Source organism: Arvicanthis niloticus, unplaced genomic scaffold (genome assembly GCF_011762505.2).
Source record: "Arvicanthis niloticus isolate mArvNil1 unplaced genomic scaffold, mArvNil1.pat.X pat_scaffold_1271_arrow_ctg1, whole genome shotgun sequence".
Classification (NCBI taxonomy): domain Eukaryota; kingdom Metazoa; phylum Chordata; class Mammalia; order Rodentia; family Muridae; genus Arvicanthis; species Arvicanthis niloticus.
Window position 1 is genome coordinate 1 of NW_023045265.1, and position 20,309 is coordinate 20,309.

At 39.7% G+C, this 20,309-nt stretch overlaps 1 long non-coding RNA gene across 1 annotated transcript in view; it reads right to left on the reverse strand.

Moving 5' to 3' along the window:
* Positions 1 to 179: 179 nt before the first annotated feature.
* LOC143433789 (uncharacterized) overlaps positions 180 to 20,309 on the reverse strand; it is a 28,882-nt gene continuing 8,752 nt past the window's right edge. Inside the window, exons 2-3 of the long non-coding RNA XR_013070208.1 lie at positions 526 to 627; positions 180 to 303 (exon numbers count right to left, since the gene is read on the reverse strand). This is a non-coding gene — a long non-coding RNA (uncharacterized LOC143433789). The remainder of the gene's footprint in view (positions 304 to 525; positions 628 to 20,309) is intronic.

Here is a 20,309-nt window from a genome sequence, read left to right on the forward strand (position 1 = left end):
GAAGCACTTTGCTGACTGGGTCATTTAAATGTCGAGTGAGCACCCTTCCTGTCAAATCTAACTGCGAACAGGGTCACTGGCAGAGAGCAAAGGACCCCATGGTACCTTCCATCTAAATCCTCGATGTCTTTCATGAACAGGCCTCCTTGGTGCTTGCAGAGGTTCTTGCATGCTTTAGGTGGTCCTTCTCCTTGTATAAAATGTACTCCTTCCCAGTAGTCTTATTTCGAAAAAATGATTCCTTCCTTGAGGTCAGCAACTTCGGCAGGAGACAAGGACAGCAGGGTCTCAGCTGTCTGTTTCCTGCTAAGAAAAGGCAGGTATTACAAGAGGAGCATTCGTCCTGTTGGGTTTGAAAGGATACACATTCTAAAATGACATCTGAAAACTTCCCTGTATGTCTGAAGCATCTCCCACAACCCAGGCTCAGTGGCCCCCCAATAGTGAGTGCCCTTTCTCCCCACCTTTAAATCCATGCAAATGTGCACTCTACTTTCATACAGAATTGAGCCCTTTCTCACTTGCCTGTCCATCATCTGCCAGTTCCAGGATATTTCAAAAGCAATTGCTGGTGTTCTTTCTACTTCTGTGGCTCATACCAGGAAGGGGAGGATGGTGTTAAGCTGCCTGGAGAGACAATGTTTACCAAAATTCACTATTTCCGTTGATAGTTTCCGCTCCCCACCCCCACCTCTTTTAAAAGCCTGGGTCTTCAGTTCAGCTTTCTCTGGCTTCCCTTTTACACCTGGATGTCCCTTTGCCTCAGAGGGAGTTCAAGTCCTGAAGGATCACCATCAGCCTGCAAGTTCAGCTAGAACTGGCCCCTGCTCGGCCAAGTCTTCTGGATCCATCTCTGACTATTTGGTCTGACCCTACCACTCAGAGTACCAAAACAGCACCTGGTATGCCACTTGCTCGCTTACACGTGTTCACTTTCAGAGCCTGCAGTCATTAGTTTTGTTTTTCTTCTCCAACCACTTAGAGGACTGCCTTCCCAAGCTGTGTTCTTCAGTTAGCTATTTAACAGCACAACTCTCTCAGGCACTAAGTTTGAATGATTTACAGAAAACTTCAGCTGCAGTGAGGCATCGAACACCATCCAGCTTCAACCCAGTTCCTCAGCAGGCTCTCTCTGAATCATAACAATATCAAAGCTGCACCCAAAGATTTTTCAAAATGAATCTTTTTTTTTGCATATTTGTGATGCAAAAATCTGGATGTGTGTAGGGGCTTATTTGTGTCTTTTACTCCAAACTTAAAGTGGCCCAAATTATCTCCTCTTCTCATGTTGCCTTTCAAAATGAGCTCAAGCGTGCTGGGATGATTTTACTTTCAGTCTGTAAATGTCTTAAACCAGAAGGTAAAAAGAATCAGGGGTGCAGGGTGGGGGTGGGGGTGGTGGCAGGGTGAAGAACTCAAGCTACTTCCCATTCTAAACAGAGGAGGGCACAGCTCTAGGACGAGTTCTACAGTAGAGTCCCACTGTCACATCCGCCCTAAACTCCTCCCAATTCTGTTCACAGCAGACGTGGCATTATTTCAGAGACATGGTTTAAGTGAATAAATATGGTTGGAAGGAATCCAGTCTAAACCTTGCGAATCCTTGTACTGATTCCTTACAGTGTAAAGAGTTAGCACTGAGTTAAAAGCAAGCACAGGCACCATGCCTACAGTGGTTATCTTCAGGTGAATGGATCATAAAACCCACATTCTGTAATCGAGTGCAGCTGCGGCACCCAGTGAAGAAAGCAAGTGCAGTTAACTGCAGCTTGTTCTAGCACCAGAAGATAAAATAAAGCATGGGTGTCCCAGCGCACAAGCTTGTTTCTGAGATAGGGTCTCATGGAGCCCATTCTGGTCTCAAAATCATTACATAGGCAGTGACAGCCTTGAACTTCTGACTCTCGTGCCTCTCTGACTTCTCCACTCATGGGCATCTCTCCCCAGCTTCTCATTGCCTTGGAGCCTTACTATTTCTCTCATGCTTTCTCTTGGTCCCCTCTCTCTTGCTCCTATCTCTTGGTCTCTTTTGTCTGAACTCTCATTGTCTTCTTTTCTTGCCCTCTGCCATTCCCTCCTCTCTTGAACTGGTCCAATCCACAGGGTATGTCCAGTCTACTAATTTCTTTCTCTGCCCTGGAATCTTTCAGATGCCTCTGGCTCTACTCTCCCTCATATCTATACTAAAACAAAACAAAACAACCAACTAAACAAAAAACCTTTCCCCTCAACCATACCTTGAAATGGTAGTGTCCTCAGTTTATGTGTCTGCTACTGACATCACCAGGTGGGGTGTAAATGGATCCCTTTCCAAGGGGCCTGACCTCTCCTAATCAAACCATGCCATTGATTTGATTGTTTCTGATAATTTCTGCCACCCACCATAGTAGACTCCAAATTCTAGAGTCTGCCTCTTTATCTGCTTCTTCCTCCACCTGGCACACTTCTTCACTGTGATTCTGGGCGTCTGTCTCAGTCCCTGTGGCTCCTAGAGCCTGCTATGCTATCCTGGGCACGCATCCCATGGAAAGGCTCTGCTCCTCCCTCTATGGGCTCTCTCTGTGTGTCTAATGGGGTGGAAATACCACCCCAGTGCTGCCTGCTTTGTTTCCATTGGCTCCCTGGAGCTTGATAAAAGCACACCAGTGTGCTGGGAAGCTCCTCTTGCCTCCTGGGCCCCCATCACATGGAAAGAGACACCTCCCTCTCCTTTACTATTTGGGACATTTTTCTCTGATAGGTCTCTCAATCCTCTTAGGGGTGCCCCATATTGTAATTCTTGTCACCAGGACACTTTCCTTCTTCCTCCCCCCATTTTCTCTGTCCCACATGTTCTCAACTCCCTCCTGGAGCTTTCTTACCTGCACCTAGGAGCTGCCTGCTCTGCCTTCGTCCCTCCCATTGGTTCACTGGAGTCTTGTAACTCCACAGCTCCCGTATACCCATATGAGTCTCTACAAGATTGGAATCCTCCATTGGGTGGAGTTCCCATTTCGTGACCCTTTCCCTTCTTATCTAATCTCTTTTCCTTCTCTAACTCAGGGATTTCATCAAAGCTTTGCTTTGTCCTTCTGCAAAAGATCTTGGCTTCACTACAGCTTAATGGTCAAAACATGACACAATCTATTTTCAAATTCTTGCAAACTGAAATAACTTTTGCCACTGCACAAGCAAATGATCCCCCAAATTCCTCATATCTAAACTTTCTCTGTTCCACACCCTCAAAAGTCTCTTATTGCTTTTTCAAAAACACTTTTATTTCTAGGATTTCTTTGCTCTCTGCTCTCAGAAAAACCTCTTCAGACTATTGTATAAACTATCTCAGGATTTGTAAGTTTATTGGTGTGATTAAAAATTATAAAATCTGAAGCAAAAGCTAGCTTAAAATGTGTAGCAAAAGGCTAATAGTTTTAAAAAGCCTATACATAGGTAATCTTAATTAGTTTCAGCATACTATATATAGATCTTCTACAGAACACACACACACACACACACACATATATATATATATATATATATATATATATTATATATATATATACTTAGATTCAACTCTTGTTTAGTAAAATAAATATTTTTAAATATCAGACATGTGGCTTGTCTCCATCTTGACTGATGATTAATCAGGATGGAAGCAACCATGTGGCTGACAGCCATCTTTACTAAGGTTAAAGAAGTCAATGCCATGTAACTTTACCAGCATCATGATTAAGATAACCATATGGTATATACCAACAGAGATGGTACCCATAAACCTTCATAGACCTATTAAGTCTCTATTCATCATTGTGTCTGCTTTAAGAAGACAGCAGTAGGTTCTAAGATGTTTTGGATTAGGATAAGCTTCTGCATGATGATTTTTGCCGGAGAGTAAAAGATTTAGATTTTAAAAAATCCAACATTTAATTAAGATTTATAAATTCTTAAGGTTTTAAAGTTCTACTCAGGTTAACAGAGCTGACTCAATATATATATATATATATATATATATATATATATATACTTTGCTTATGTCTTTGCTAACTGTGTTCAATACCAGGCTTCTAGAAAAATTTAGAAAAGTAGCAAAATATATTTGGTGAATAAGGTTTATGAATTCCTAAGGTCTACTCAGGCTAACAGCAACTGACTTGAAGGTATATGTCTAGCCTCTTTGTCTTTGTTAACTTTGTTAAGCTTTAGCTAGTTGAATAAATTGAGTTATACACACTGTCAACACTCACTCTTGGACCAGAGGAAGGCTTTCTCATTCCTGAGCATGACCCAGGAGGAAGGCTAGGCCAATGTTCCTTGGGTCTGAGACATCGATCCTTGGCATGCTCCTGCCCATGTCAACAGTGCCCTTCCATTCTAGACTCCATTTGTTCTTTCTACATTCACTCAAGCCTTCCTGCCTTCCCACAGCCCTGCTTACATTCCTAACTTCCCTCAGTCATGGACCTGGAAATGTGAGCTGAAATAAACCCTTCCCTTCCCAGATTGATTTTTGCCATGGCATTTTATCATAGCAATAGAAACCCCAGAACACAAGTTTTCACCTTGGGAATCTAGAAAAAAAATTCAAGGCAGAAAAAAAAAAAAGAAATCACAACGCTAAGCAAAAATACATGGGCTTGGAAGCAGAAAAATCAATATATAATAATCTGTACACCTAGGTTGGGGATGTGGTCTGGTAGGAGAGCATTTGTGTAGAATGCAAGAGGCCCTGGGTTCAATCTGCAGCACCAAACAGCCAAATAATAAGCCTATAAAAAATAATAAGTCTATGAAAAAGTAGACGAAATATAGGTGGTCTTCAACTTATGGTGGTTTTACAACTTGAAAAAAACCAAGTATGAGCTGAAACTATAAGTCAAATACCTCCAGTCTAGTGAACATAGCTTAGCAATACAGTACACTAGCCAGCCACGTCACAGCTCCGGTCTGCGGGCTATGTGTGTCCCAAGATTGTTATAGACACAGCCCAACACTCTGTATTAAGAGTGTCATGTTCCACTACGAGAGATTAGACACTCCTGCTAGAATATCAGCTGTTCACCCTGGTGACTATGCGGCTTCTTAGGAGCTGTGGCCACTGTACAGCCATGGAAAAGTATCATACGGTAAACTGCTAGTCTAGGAAAATATCAGAATTTAAAGTAGAGTTTCTACAGAATGTATACTATTTCTGCTCCACTAAAAAGTAATATATATATATATATATATATATATATATATAGTCCCATCTTAAGCTAAGGACCATTGAACTAATATCAGGAATGAAAAGAACAGCACTACAGACCTCAAGGCCATTAAGGAAACAATAAAAGTATGCTATGAAATTCCCTGCTTGCCATGGTAATGTCTGGGTGCATGGTGCTAAGGGCTGTGTCCAGGTCTAGAGTCTTTCTGCAGCCAGGGTCTGTGTTCATGTCTCTGGCCTTTCGGCCGGCCATGTTGATATCTGTGGCCTGTGCTGCAGCCTGAAGGAATGTTGATGTTCTCAGGCAGTGCTGCCACCAGGAGCCATATTGATGTGAGTGGTCTGCATTGTCACTGTGGTCCTACTTCAGCCGGAAAGGAGGGCTGTGTTTGTGGTCTATGCTGTCACCAGAAACCACATGGCTGTGTTCCCTCTGACTGAAAAGAGTAAAGAAGCTACTTTTGCAGTGTTATCGATGGGTATAGACACACAGTCAAGAAAGAGGGACATGGAAGGCTTCTGTGACAATTCCTACCCTTCTCCACACACACAAAGCAACAACCTAAACAGGAAGCCATCAAAGAAAACTCTTAAAAAGCATAAGGATGATGAAGTGTAGCACTTCATAACTGATGGCTTCTGGTGGGGGTTGGGGGGGGGGACTTCTTTTTAAGGGGCAGGCCACTGAGACTTTGGCCATGTTCCAGTGCGTCTATATAGAACACAAAGTGGATTTGTTTTGTTTCTTTTTCTGTTTTTATTTTTATTTTATTTTGGGGGGAGGGGCAGGGGGAAGTCACGAGGGTTGGTGGGCAGACATGGAAGGACTAGGGAGTATGATGGTGTGTGATGTGAAACTCCAAAGAATCAATAAAAATATTATGTTAAAAGAAAGAAAAGAAAGCCCTTCTCACAGATTTGGTAAATTAGATAAGACAGACTATAACACATGTGCGAGTGCATGCACACACACAAAACAACAACAACCACAAAACTACTCCAAAAGAAAATTATCAATATCTAAGTTGTATTAAGATGATAAACATATTCATTCCAAAACATTATAAAAGAATAAAAAGATTAAAAAGAAAGGCCCATTTGCTTGGTCAAATTACAAAATAATTTTCTGCAGAATATATAAGAATTTCTACAAATCCATGGTTAAAAGGAAAATAGGCTAAAAAGGCTTGGACAGGCATTTCACACAAGAGAATACTCAAATTATCAATAAATTTTTAAAAGGGAGTCGAGTGTCTCTAGTAATTGTTGGAAATGAAAAATAAAGCCATACAAGATATGCCTGCAGCCGGTAGATTAACTAAATTAAATAACCGAAAATACCAAGTGTTGTTGCAAGGGGTTGAGGGTGGGAGTGGCAATAGAAACTCTGGTAAGTTTACTATAGGCATGCAATGTGATTCTGTCACACTGAAAAACACTGTGGCTTTGTCTGGAAAAAAACAGAAAGTACACATGGACCATGTCTCCCAATGCTATTCTAGTCTGAAACTAGACACGGTATGCATATATTCTTCAAGACAAGTGTAAAGGATGTACAACCACATTATTTACATTAGCCCTCCTTAGAAAGCTCAAATATTCAACAATGAAATAATAAGTTATAGCTGTATAAGTTTTGTAGGTCAATTACAGATTATCATATTAGGGTTGCATATGACAGAATTCCAGTAGGAAAAGAAACAATTTAAACAACTTGCAAAGACATATAACAATATCCACACACTGGGGAAAAGAAACATACGCACCATAAGTGCGGGAAAGCTCAGCTGGTGGTAGGGATAAGAGAGAGCCAGAGGGCTGACCAGCTCAGCTGCCACCCAGACACAGATTCAGGGCTTTGAATTTGCCTGTCCCCAAACCTATATCATCTGTGAACTTGCTGGGGTGCGTGAAAGGACCAGGACCTCCATGACACAGGGCAGCAACAGCATAATCCAAAGAGAGTCCAGGTCAGGCATCCAAAATATTGATGGTACCACAGAAGCCAGAGACCTCTAACCCAAACCAATGAAATTAACTAAACCTATTAAAATGAACATTTGCAAGACAGGAGATATACTATGATATGGGACACACTGTGACGCACTACAGCTACAACAAGATGTTTTCAATGCTTTTGGGTTGTGTGTGTGTGTGTGTGTGTGTGTGTGTGTTTGAGGGGCAGGTTGAGGGGTAGATATGAGAGGACAGTGAGATGAATTAGACTAGGTGCATGATGTGAAACTTAATGAAAAGTGTTTTTTTTTTTTTTTTTTAAGAAATGCATGCTTAATTTTATTCAGATAAAGTTCCTCAGTGGACAAATTTACCATTCATTGTTCAGTAATGTGATCAAATATTGCATCTTCAGTAAGAGAGTTATAACTAGAAAAGATTTGCTGTGGATGACTCAAGTAAGGCATGGTATAGAGGGTTTGTAGTTTAAACAGCCACACTAAAGAAGAAGTAAACTACCATCCCTGCCTCCATGTTTCAAGCTGGGAAAAGCAGCATGGACCAGATCTAGGGTAGATAGAAGGAAGAATTTGAGAGAATAAACGTTAATAAAGTAGAACAGAAAATAGCAGGAAAAAATCCACTGTCCCAAAACAAATTCATTTGAGGAAGACTATAAAAATCAGAGATAAGTCATGGAAAATTACCATCACCTCTGTGTAAGCAAGTGGGTAAATTCCTAGAGAAACACAAATTGCTGAACCTGTCTCAAAAAGAAATAAATAATCAAAATAAAGCCATTATGGGTAGAATTAATAACAGTAAATTTCCTTTTCTTGGATGCAGCCAAAGTTCTAAGGTCACATTGCAGCAAGGCTCTCCCTTCATCTGGGGATGAGCATTCAGCCTAGGACTCTGAGTTTGTGAGTTTGCCTGACTCTACTTCACCTCACCCTCTACAATGAGGGACCAGTCACGGAGAATGGGAGCAATGTCCTCTTTAAAGCAGCCCAGCTTAATGTTCAGCTTTTATGGCCCCGCATCATTTGCCAAGGCCCTGGCCAACATCAACATTGGGAATCTGCAATTCAGGAGCTGGTTGTTCAGTTCCAGCACTGAAGCAGGCAGCCCAGCACCCTCCACCACTGCTGCTTGCCCCAGATGAGAAGAAAAAAAATAGAAGAGAAAAAAGGAGAATCTGGGAGAATCTGGGAGGATCTGATGATGCCATGAGCTTTGGTCTTTAGGACTAAACCTCTTTTGTAGACAGGTTCAATAAAAAGTCAACGTATTAAAACAAAACATAATTTTAGTTCTATAGCTAGGGGTATAGCTCAGCTGTAGAGCATTACAACATGTGAACCCAGAACCAAATAAAATAAACTCCATGCCAAAAAGGAAAAAACCAAGCCCAGGTGCCTTGACTGATGAATCCTAGCAAATGTTTATAAAACAATCAACTCTTTCAGCGCAAATGGAATTTATTTTCACCAAAGCAAGCACTATTTAACATCTGAAAATCAATCTGTAGACTAGCAAAATTGCTCCGTAGATAAGGGTGCTTGCCACCAAGCCTGAAGACCTGAGTGTGATCCCTGAGATCTACAGTAGATAGAACCAATTCCTACAAATTGTCCTCTGACCTCCACGGCACATATGTGCCCACACTCACACATCATCACATTCACAACATCAAAGGTAACAATTTCTTAATAATAAACCCATATAATGTGTTAATACAATAAAAGATAATCACATGACAGCACAAAAGCTATAGAAAGACAGAAGGAAAAAACTTCTCATCAATAAAACACTGTTACAAGGGCTGGAGAGATGAGTCAACAGTTAAGAGCACCTACTGCTCTTCCAGAGGACCTGAGTTCAATTCCCAGCAACCACATGGTGCCTCACAACCATCTATAATGGTCTGTGATGCCCTCTTCTTGTGTGTATGAAGACAGCTTTAATGTACTCGTATGCATAAAATAAATAAATCTTTAAAAAGAAACTGTTACAACTTATAGCTGGAAGAAAATGCCTACAACCTGACTATATAGTAGTCTATGAAAGTCCTACTTGTAACATTAATATCAAAAGAGGTAATACTTTATCCCTCAACATAGAAGAAAACCTGATGATATCTCTTCTTCCCACACCAACCCATGGTTGCAGAGGTTCTAGTCAGAAAACTTACACTAAAAAAATGAAAATAAAAAATTAAAGTGATCCTTCTGGTTTCCATCTGTGCCTGGAGCTGACCCTTTGCCACAGGTCTCCATACCCAAATCCTACCAGGAGAGAGCTGGTCTCTCAGGGGTACTGACACACTTGTGAGCACAGGTAAGACCACCACTTCTGCTCCAAGGGAACTGCCTGGAACCCTCAGGACATAGGGAATAGAGAAGCAGCCTGGAACAGGATCTTTCCAGTTTCCATCTGCACCTGGAGCTGACTCTGTGCTACGGCTCTCAGTACCCAAACCCCACCAGGAGAGAGCTAGTCTCCCAGGACTGCTGACACACAGGCTTATTTATGGGAGGGATAAACCACAGCTTGCAAGACCAGCTAACACCAGAGATAACCAGATGGTGAGAGTCAAGCACAAGAACATAAACAACAGAAACCAAGGCTATTTGGCATCATCAGAACCCAGTTCTCCCACCACAGCGAGCCCTGGATAACCCAACACACCAGAAAAGCAAGACTCTGATTTAAAATCACATTTCATGATGATGCTGGAAGACTTTAAGAAGGACATAAATAATTCCTTAAAGAAATAGAGGAGAACACAGGTAAACAAGTAGAAGCCCTTAAAGAGGAATACAAAAATCCCTTAAAGAATTACAGGAAAATACAACCAAACAGGTGAAGAATTAAACAAAACCATCCAGGATCTAAATGGAAATAGAAACAATAAAGAAGTCATAAAGGGAGACGATCCTGGAGATAGAAAACATAGGAAAGAGATCAGGAGTCATACATGCAAGCATCACCAACAGAATAGAAGAGATAGAAGAGAGAATCTCAAGTGCAGAGAACACCATAGAAAATATTGACACAACAGTCAAAGAAAATGCAAAATGCAAAAAGCTCCTAACCCAAAACATTCAGGAAATCCAGGACACAATGAGAAGACCAAACCTAAGGATAATAGTTGTAGAAGAGAGTAAAGATTCCCAACTTTAAAGGGCAAAGTAAATATCTTCAACAAAGTTATAGAAGAAAACTTCCCTAACCTAAAGAAAGAGATGCCCATAAACACACAAGAAGCCTACAGAACTCCAAATAGATTGGACCAGAAAAGGAATTCCCCCCGGCAAATCATAGTCAAAACACCAAATGCACAAAACAAAGAAAAAAATATTAAAAGCAGTAAGGGAAAAAGGTCAAGTAACATACAAAGACAGACCTATCAGAATTATACCAGACTTTTCACCAGAGACTATGAAAGCTAGAAGATCCTGGGCAAATGTCATACAGACTCTAAGAGAACATAAATGCCAGCCCAGGCTACTGTACCCAGCAAAACTCTCAATTACCATCGATGGTAAAACCAAGATATTCCATTACAAAACCAAATTTACATAATCTCTTTCTACAAATCCAGCCCTACAAAGGATAATATATGGAAAACTCCGACATAAGGAGGAAAACTACAAACTAAAAAAATAAGAAAGTAATCTTCTTTCAACAAACCCAAAAGAAGATAGTCACACAAAAATAATTCTACTTCTAACAATAAAAATAACAAGAAGCAACAATCACTTTTACTTAATATCTTTTAACATCAATGGACTCAATTTCCAATAAAAGACATAGACTAACAGACTGGATACATAAACAGGATCCAGCATTTTGCTGCAAAAAAAAAAAAAAAAAAAAAAAAAAAAAAAAAAAAAAAACCCAAAAAACAAAAAAAAAAACAAAACAAAACAAACAACAAAAAAAAACAAAAACAAAACAAAAACAAAACAAAAAAAAACCCTCAGTGACAAAGACAAACACTAACTCAGAGGAAAAAGGCTGGAAAACAATTTTTCAAGCAAATGGTCCCAAGGAACAAGCTAGAGTTGCCATTCTAATATCGAGTTAAAATCGACTTTCAACCAAAAGTTACCAAAAAAGATAAGGAAGGACACTTCATACTCATCAAAGGAAAAATCTCCGAAGATGAACTCTCAATTCTGAATATCTATGCTTCAAATGCACTCAATTCATAAATGAAACTTTACTAAAGCTCAAAGCACACATTGCACCTCACACATTGCACACATAATAGTGGGAGATGCCCTTGCCTGGGCCTGCCACCTGGAGCAGACATCTGCCGGATCTGCTCATGTGTGGACACCATATCCCAAGACATCCTAGAGGGACCACTGAACCCAGAGTGGCAGGTAAGAACACTCACACACTGTCCTACACTCACCCCAGAGACATAACTGGGTGTAGGGAGTGTTCAGGTTCCAGCAGACACCCAACCCCGCCCCTGTGGAATACCACTCCCCTTCTGCCCTTCACCTTGGCCTGCTGCCTGGAGCAGACACCCGCCTGGTCTGCTCCCATATAGACATTGTATAACGAGAGATCCTAGAGGGGCCACTGAACTCAGAACGACAGACATCATATCCCGAGACATCCTAGAGGAGCCACTGAACTCAGAGCAGTGGACACCTTATCCTGAGACATCCTAGAGGAGACACTGCACCCAGAGCAGTGGACATCTAGCTGGTCTGCTACCATGGAGACACCATATCCTGAGACATCCTAGAAAAGCCACTGTACTCAGAGCAGCTGGAGCTCAGGATTAAAAGATCACAGAGACATCTGGACCCTGAGGAGTTCAGACACAAGCAAGACAACTAACTGGAAAGGCAGGCTCCAGTCAGAGACAGTGAGTGCAAGCAGCACTAGAGTTAACCAGATGGCGAAAGGCAAGTGCAAGAACATAAGCAACAGAATCCAAGGTTACATGGCATCATCAGAACCCAGTTCTCCCATCATAGCAAGTCCTGAATACCCCATCACACTGGTAAAGCAGGATTCAGAATTAAAATCACTTGTCATGATGATGATAGAGAACTTTAAGAAGGACATAAATAACACTCTCAAAATTTAAGGAGAACACAGGTAGACAGGTAGAAGCCCTTAAAGAAGAAACACAAAAATCCCTTAAAGAATTGCAAGAAAACACAACCAAACAGGTGAAGGAATTAAACAAAACCATCCAGGACCTAAAAATGGAAGTAGAAACAATAAAGAAATCACAAAGGAAGACTACCCTGGAGATAGAAAACCTAGGAAAAAGATCAGGAGTCATAGATACAAGTATCAACAACAGAATACAAGAGATAGAAGAGAGAATCTCATGTGCAGAAGATACCATGGAAAACATTGACACAACTGTCAAAGAAAATTCAAATACAAAAAGTTACTAACCCAAAACATCCAGGAAATCCAAGACACAATGAAAAGACCAAACCTAAGGATAATAGGTAAGATGAGGGTGAAGACTCCCAACTTAAAGGGCCAGTAAATATCTTCAACAAAATTATAGAGGAAAACTTTCCTAACCTACAGAAAGATATGTCCATAAACATACAAGAAGCCTACAGAACTCCAAATAGTCTAGACCAGAAAAGAAATACCTCCCGCCACATAATAATCAAAACATCAAATGTACAAAACAAAGAAAAAATACTAAAAGCAGTAAGAGAAAAAGGTAAAGTAACATATAAAGGCAGACCTATAAGAATTACACCAGACTTCTCACCAGAGACTATAAAAGCCAGAAGATCCTGGACTGATATCATACAGACCCTAAGAGAACACAAATGCCAGCCCAGACTACTATACCCAGCAAAACTCTCAATAAATATTGATGGAGAAACCAAGATATTCCATGACAAAATCAAATTTACACAATATCTTACCACAAATCCAGCACTTCAAAGGATACTTGGTGAAAAACTCCAACACAAGGAGGGAAACTACAACCTAGAAAAAGCAAGAAAGTAATCTTCCAACAATCCCAAAAGAAGATAGCTACACAAACATAATTCCACCACCAATAACAAAAACAACAGGAAACAACATTCATTTTCCTTAATATCCCTTAATATCAATGGACTCAATTCTCCAATAAAAAGACATAGATTATCAGACTGGATACATAAACACGACCCAGCATTTTGCTGCATACAGGTAACGCACCTATGTGAAAAAGACAGACACTACCTCAGAGTAAAAGGATGGAAAACAATCTTCCAAGCAAATGGTCCCAAGAAACAAGCTGGAGTAGCAATTCTAATATCAAATAGAATCGATTTTCAACCAAAAGTAATCAAAAAAGATAAGGAAGGACAATTCATATCCATCAAAGGAAAAATGTACCAAGATGAACTCTCAATTCTGAACATCTATACCCCAAATGCTAGGGCACCCATATACATAAAAGAAACTTCACTAAAGCTCAAAGCATACATTGCACCTCACACAATAATAGTGGGAGATTTCAACACCCCACTCTCAGAAATGGACAGATCATGGAAACAAAAACTAAACCAAGACACAATGAAACTAACAGAAGTTATGAACCAATTGGACTTAACTGATATCTAACATTTCATCCTAAAACAAAAGAATATACCTTTTTCTCAGCACTTCATGGTACCTTCTCCAAAATAAACCATATAATTGGTCACAAAATAGGCCTCAACAGATACAAAAAGATAGAAATAATCCCTAGTAATTTATCAGACCACCGTGGACTAAGGCTGGTCCTTAATAATGACAAAAACAATGGAAAGCCCACATACATGTGGAAACTGAACAATGCTCTACTCTGATGACTTTGTCAAAGAAGAAATAAAGAAAAAAGTTAAAGACTTTTTAGAATTTAATGAAAATGAGGACACATCATACCAAAACTTGTGGGACTCCATGAAAGCAATACTAAGAGGAAAACTCATAGCTCTAAGTGCCTCCAAAAAGAAACTGGAGAGAGCATACACTAACAACTTGACAGCACACCTGAAAGCGCTAGAACAAAAAGAAGCAAATATACCCCAGAGGAGTAGACGTCAGGAAATAATGAAACTCAGGGCTGAAATCAATCAGGTAGAAACAGAAAGAACTATACAAAATATCAACAAAACCAGGAGCTGTTTCTTTGAGAAAATCAACAAGATAGATAAACCCTTAGCCAGACTAACCAAAGGGCACAGAGACAATGTTCAAATCAATAAAATCAGAACGGAAAAGGGAGACATAACAACAGAAACAGAGGAAATTAAAAAAATCATCAGATCCTACTACAAAGGCCTATACTCAACAAAATTGGAAAATCTGGATGAAATGGGCAATTTTCTAGACAGATACCAAGTATCAAAATTGAATCCGGAGCAGATAAATCATCTAAACAGTTTCCCATAACCCCTAAAGAAATAAAGCAGTCATTAAAAGTCTCCCCACCAAAAAAAGTCCGGGGCCAGATGGTTTTAGTGCAGAATTCTATCAGACCTTCCAGGAAGACCTAATACCAACTCTCTTCAAATTATTCCATAGAATAGAAACAGAAGTAACAATACCTAATTTGTTCTATGAAGCTACAATTACGCTCATACCTAAACCTCACAAAGACCCAACAAAGAAAGAGAACTACAGACCAATCTCTCTTATGAATAATGATGCAAAAATACTCAATAAAATACTTGCAAACCGAATCCAAGAACACATCAAAACAATCACCCATCATGATCAAGTAGGCTTTATCCCAGGAATGCAGGGATGGTTCAATACATGGAAATCCATCAATGTAATCCATTACATAAATAAACTCGAAGAAAAAACCCACATGATCATCTCACTAGATGCTGAGAAAGCATTTGACAAAATTCAACATCCCTTCATGTTAAAAGTCTTGGAAAGATCAGGAATTCAAGGCCCATACCTAAACATAGTAAAAGCAATATACAGCAAACCAGTAGCCAACATCAAACTAAATAGAGAGAAACTTGAAGCAATCCCACTAAGATCAGGGACTAGACAAGGCTGCCCACTCTCATCCTACCTATTCAATATAGTACTGGAAGTCCTAGCCAGAGCAATTAGACAACAAAAGGAAGTCAACGGGATACAAATAGGAAAGGAAGAAGTCAAAATTTCACTATTTGCAGATGATATGATAGTATACTTAAGTGACCCTAAGACTTCCACCAGAGAACTCCTAAACCTGATAAACAACTTCAGCAAAGTGGCTGGATATAAAATCAACTCAAACAAATCAGTAGTCTTCCTCTACTCAAAGGATAAACAGGCTGAGAAAGAAATTAGGGAAATGACACCCTTCACAATGTCACAAATAATATAAAGCACCTTGGAGTGAATCTAACCAAGCAAGTAAAAGATCTGTGTGACAAGAACTTCAAGTCTCTGAAGAAAGAAATAGAAGAAGATCTCAGAAGATGGAAAGATCTCCCATGCTCCTGAATTGGCAGGATTAATTTAGTAAAAATGGCCATCTTGCCAAAAGCAATCTACAGATTCAATGCAATCCCCATCAAAATTCCAAATCAATTCTTCATAGAGATAGAAAGAGCAATTTGCAAATTCATTTGGAATAACAAAAAAAGCAGGATTAGTGAGAACCATTATCAACAATAAAAGAACTTCTGGGGAAATCACTGTCCCGACCTCAAACTGTACTACAGAGCAATAGTGATAAAAACTGCATGGTATTGGTACAGAGACAGGCAGGAAAATCAATGGAATAGAATTGAAGATCCAGAAATGAACCCACAAACCTATGATCACTTAATCTTTGACAAACGAGCTAAAACCATCCAGTGGAAAAAGGACAGCATTTCAGCAAATGGTGTTGGTTCAACTGGAGGTCAGCATGTAGAAGGATGCCAAACAATCCATTCTTATCTCCTTGTACAAAGCTCAAGTCCAAGTGGATACAGGACCTTCACATAAAACCAGATACACTGAAATTAATAGAAGAGAAGGTGGGGAAGACCCTTGAATACCTAGGCACAGGGGAAAAGTTCCTTAACAGAACACCAATGGCTTATGCTCTAAGTTCAAGAATTGACAAATGGGACCTCATAAAATTGCAAAGCTTCTGTAAGACAAAATAGCAACCAACATATTGGGAAAAGATCTTTATCAATCCAACATCTGATAGAGAGATAATATCCAATATATACAAAGAACTCAAGAAATTATACTCCAGACAACCAAATAACCCTATTGAAAAATGGGGTACAGAGCTAAACAAAGAATTCTCAACTGAGGAAACTTGAATGGCCGAGAAGCACCTCAACATCCTTAGTCATCAGGAAAATGCAAATCAAAACAACCCTGAGATTCCACCTCACACCAGCCAGAATGGCTAAGATCAAAAACTCAGGTGATGGTAGATGCTGGCGAGGATGCGAAGAAAGAGGAACACTCCTCCATTGTTGGTGGGATTGCAAGCTGGTGCAACCACTCTGGAAATCAGTCTGGTGATTCCTCAGAAAATTGGACATAACATTACCTAAGGATCCAGCTATACCACTCCTGGGCATATATTCAGAAGATGCTCCAAAATATAACAAGGACATATGCTCCACTATGTTCATAGCAGCCTTATTTATAATAGCCAGAAGCTGGAAAGAACCCAGATGTCCTTCAACAGAGGAATGGATACAAAAAATGTGGTACATTTACACAATAAAGTATTACTCAGCTATTAAAAATAATGAATTCAAGAAATTCTTAGGTAAATGGATGGAACTAGAAAATATCATCCTGAATGAGGTAACCCAATCACAAAAGAACACAATGGTATTTACTCACTGGTAAGTGGATATTAGCCCAAAAGCTTGAAATAGCCAAAATTCAACTCACAGACCACATGAAGCTCATGAATAAGGATGACCAAGTGTGGATGCCTTGGTCCTACTTAGAAGGAGTAACAAAATACTCAAGGGAGCAAATATGGAAACACAGTGTGGGACAGAAACTGAAGGAGGGGCCATCTGGAGACTGCTCCACCTGGGTATCCATCCCATGTACAGTCACCAAAGGTAGACACTGATATGGACGGCAGGAAGTGCATGCTGACAAGAGTCTGATATAGCTGTCTCTTTAGAGGTCTGCCAGAGGCTGACTGATTCAGAGGCCGATGCTCACAGCTAACCACTGATTTGATCAAGTGTTTCCAAATGGAGAAGTTAGAAGACTGAGGAGCAGAAAGGGTTTGTGGCCCCATGAGGAGAGCAACAATACCAACCAACCAGAGCTCCCCAGGGTCTAAACTACCAGCCTGGGAGCACATAGGGAGGGACCCATGACTCTGTCTGTACATGAAGGGGAGGATGGCCTTGTCCGGCATAGGTGGGAAAGGAGATTCTTGGTACCATGAAGGATGAAGACCAAGTGGGGGGGGGAATTCGAGGGTGGGGAGGTGGGAGTGGTGGGTAGGTGGGGGCATATCTTCATAGAAGCATGAGGAGGGGGGATAAGATAGGAGATTCCTGGGTGGTGGGGGAAAGGGGGTAAGGGGATAAAATCTGAAATGTAAATATAATGTCTAATAAAAAAATTTAAAAAATAAAAATTATTCAACCCAAAACAAACAAACAAACAAACAAAAATAATAGTGGGAGACTTCAACACTCCAGTCTCAGCAATGGACAGATTATGGAAACAAACTAAACAGAGACACAGTGAAACTAACAGAAATTATGAACCAAATGGATCTAATAGATATCTATAGAACATTACATTTTAAAACAAAAGAATATACCTTCTTCTCAGCACCTCATGGTACCTTCTCCAAAACTGACAATATAATCGTTCACAAGGCCTCAGAAGATACAAGAAGATTGAAATAATCCTATGCATCCTATCAGAACACCATGGACTAAGACTGGTCTTCAATAACAACAAAAACAACATAAAGCCCACATACACGTGGAAACTGAACAACGATCTACTCAATGATAACTTGGTCAAGGAAGAAACAAAGAAAAAATTAAAGACTTTTTAGAATTTAATGAAAATGAAGGTATAACATACTCAAACTTATGGGACACAATGAAAGTAGTGCTAAGAGGAAAACTCATAGCTCTAAGTGCCTCCAAAAAGAAACTGGAGAGAGCATACACTAGCTGATTGACAGCACACCTGAAAGCTCTAGAACAAAAAGAAGCAAATATACCCAAGAGGAGCAGATGGCAGGAAATAATCAAACTCAGGGCTGAAATCAACCAAGTAGAAACAAATAGAACTACACAAAGAATCAATAAAACCAGGAGCTGGTTCTTTGAGAAAATCAACAAGATAGATAAACCCTTTGCCAGATTAACCAGAGGGCACAGAGACAGTATCCGAATTAGCAAAATCAGAAATGAAAAGGGAGACATAACAAAAGAAACTGAGGAAATTCAAAAAAATCATCAGATCCTACTACAAAAGCTTATACTCAACAAAACTGGAAAGTCTGGACAAATGGAAAGATTTCTAGACAGATACCAGGTACCAAATTAAATCAGGATCAGATAAACCATCTAAATAGTCCTATAACCCCTAAAGAAGTAGAAGCATTCATTAAAAGTCTCCCCACCCAAAAAAAAAAAAAAAAAAGAAAAGAAAAGAAAGAGCGAGCCCAGGATCAGATGGTTTTAGTGCAGAATTCTACCAGACATTCAAAGAAGACCTAATCCCAATACTCTTCAAACTATTCCACAAAATACAAACAGAAGGAACACTACCCAATTTGTTCTATGAAGCCACAATTATGCTGATACCAAAACCACAGAAAAACCCAACAAGAATACACCGTAGTGATAGTTCACCACAATCAAGTAGGCTTCAACCCAGAGATGCAGGGATGGTTCAATACATGGAAATCCATCAATGCAATCTACAACATAAACAAACTCAAAGTAGAAAAAACCTACATGATCCTTTCATTAGATGCTAAAAAAGCATTTCACAAAATCCAACATCCCTTTATGTTAAAAGTCTTGGAAAGATCAGGAATTCAAGGCCCATATCTAAACATAGTAAAAGCAATATACAGCAAACCAGTAGCCAACATCAAACTAAATGGAGAGAAATTTGAAGCAATCTCACTAAAATCAGGGACTAGACAAGGCTGCCCACTCTCTCCCTATCTATTTGATATAATACTTGAAGTTCTAACTAAGGGAGAGATGAATTAGGATGTTTGCAGAGGGGAAACCAGGAAAGGGGATAACATTTGAAATGTAAATAAATAAAATATCCAATTAAAAAATAAAAACAACTAAATCAGCACAAAAAATTAAAGTTCTGATCTGAACTAACTGTAAAACTCTTTGCAGACAACATGATCTTATATACAGAAAATCCTAAGAGTGACACACACACACACACACACACACACACACACACACCATACACCTAACCAACAATTCTATTCAGAATGTCATTGTAAAAAGAATAAGGGGGCTGGAAAGATGACTTAGCAGTTAAATGCAGTTTTTTTTTTTCTCTTGCAAAGGATGAGTTTCGGTTCTCAGCACCCATTTGGGCAGCTTGCAAACCAACCAGCAAGTTCAACTCTAGGGCATCTAATACCCTCTTCTGGCCTCCGTGGGCAACAACACACATGTGGCATACACACAGGGACAAATACATAAAAATAAATCTCAAAACACTAACCAGACGTAAGCTTCACAAAAAGACAATTCCTACTCACTGTTTAAAGAAAGCAAAGACCTAAGTAAAGAGAAAAGGATATCTTATATCATGGAATGAAAGACTTAAAGTCAGCTATCTTCTCCACATTTATCTACAAATTTACTGCGATTCTTATCCAAATCTTGGAGACTGGCAAACTGGACTTTATTGTCTGAACAATAACCTGAAAGAAAAACAACAATGCCATGAGAATTGTGGCTCAATTTGAAAGCCTACGAAACTACAGTCAGCAATGAAGACACACGCACACATGGATGCAGAAGCCATGAGCTCTGGAAAGAGAACCATGAGAATTTACTCCTTTGATTTTCAACAAAGGTGGTAAGACCTTCCAATGCAGCATGAACAGACTTTTTAACCACTGGTGATGGGACAACTAAGTAGACAAGCAAAAGATGAACTGCCCTTCTACCCAAAATGATACACAAAAATTAAC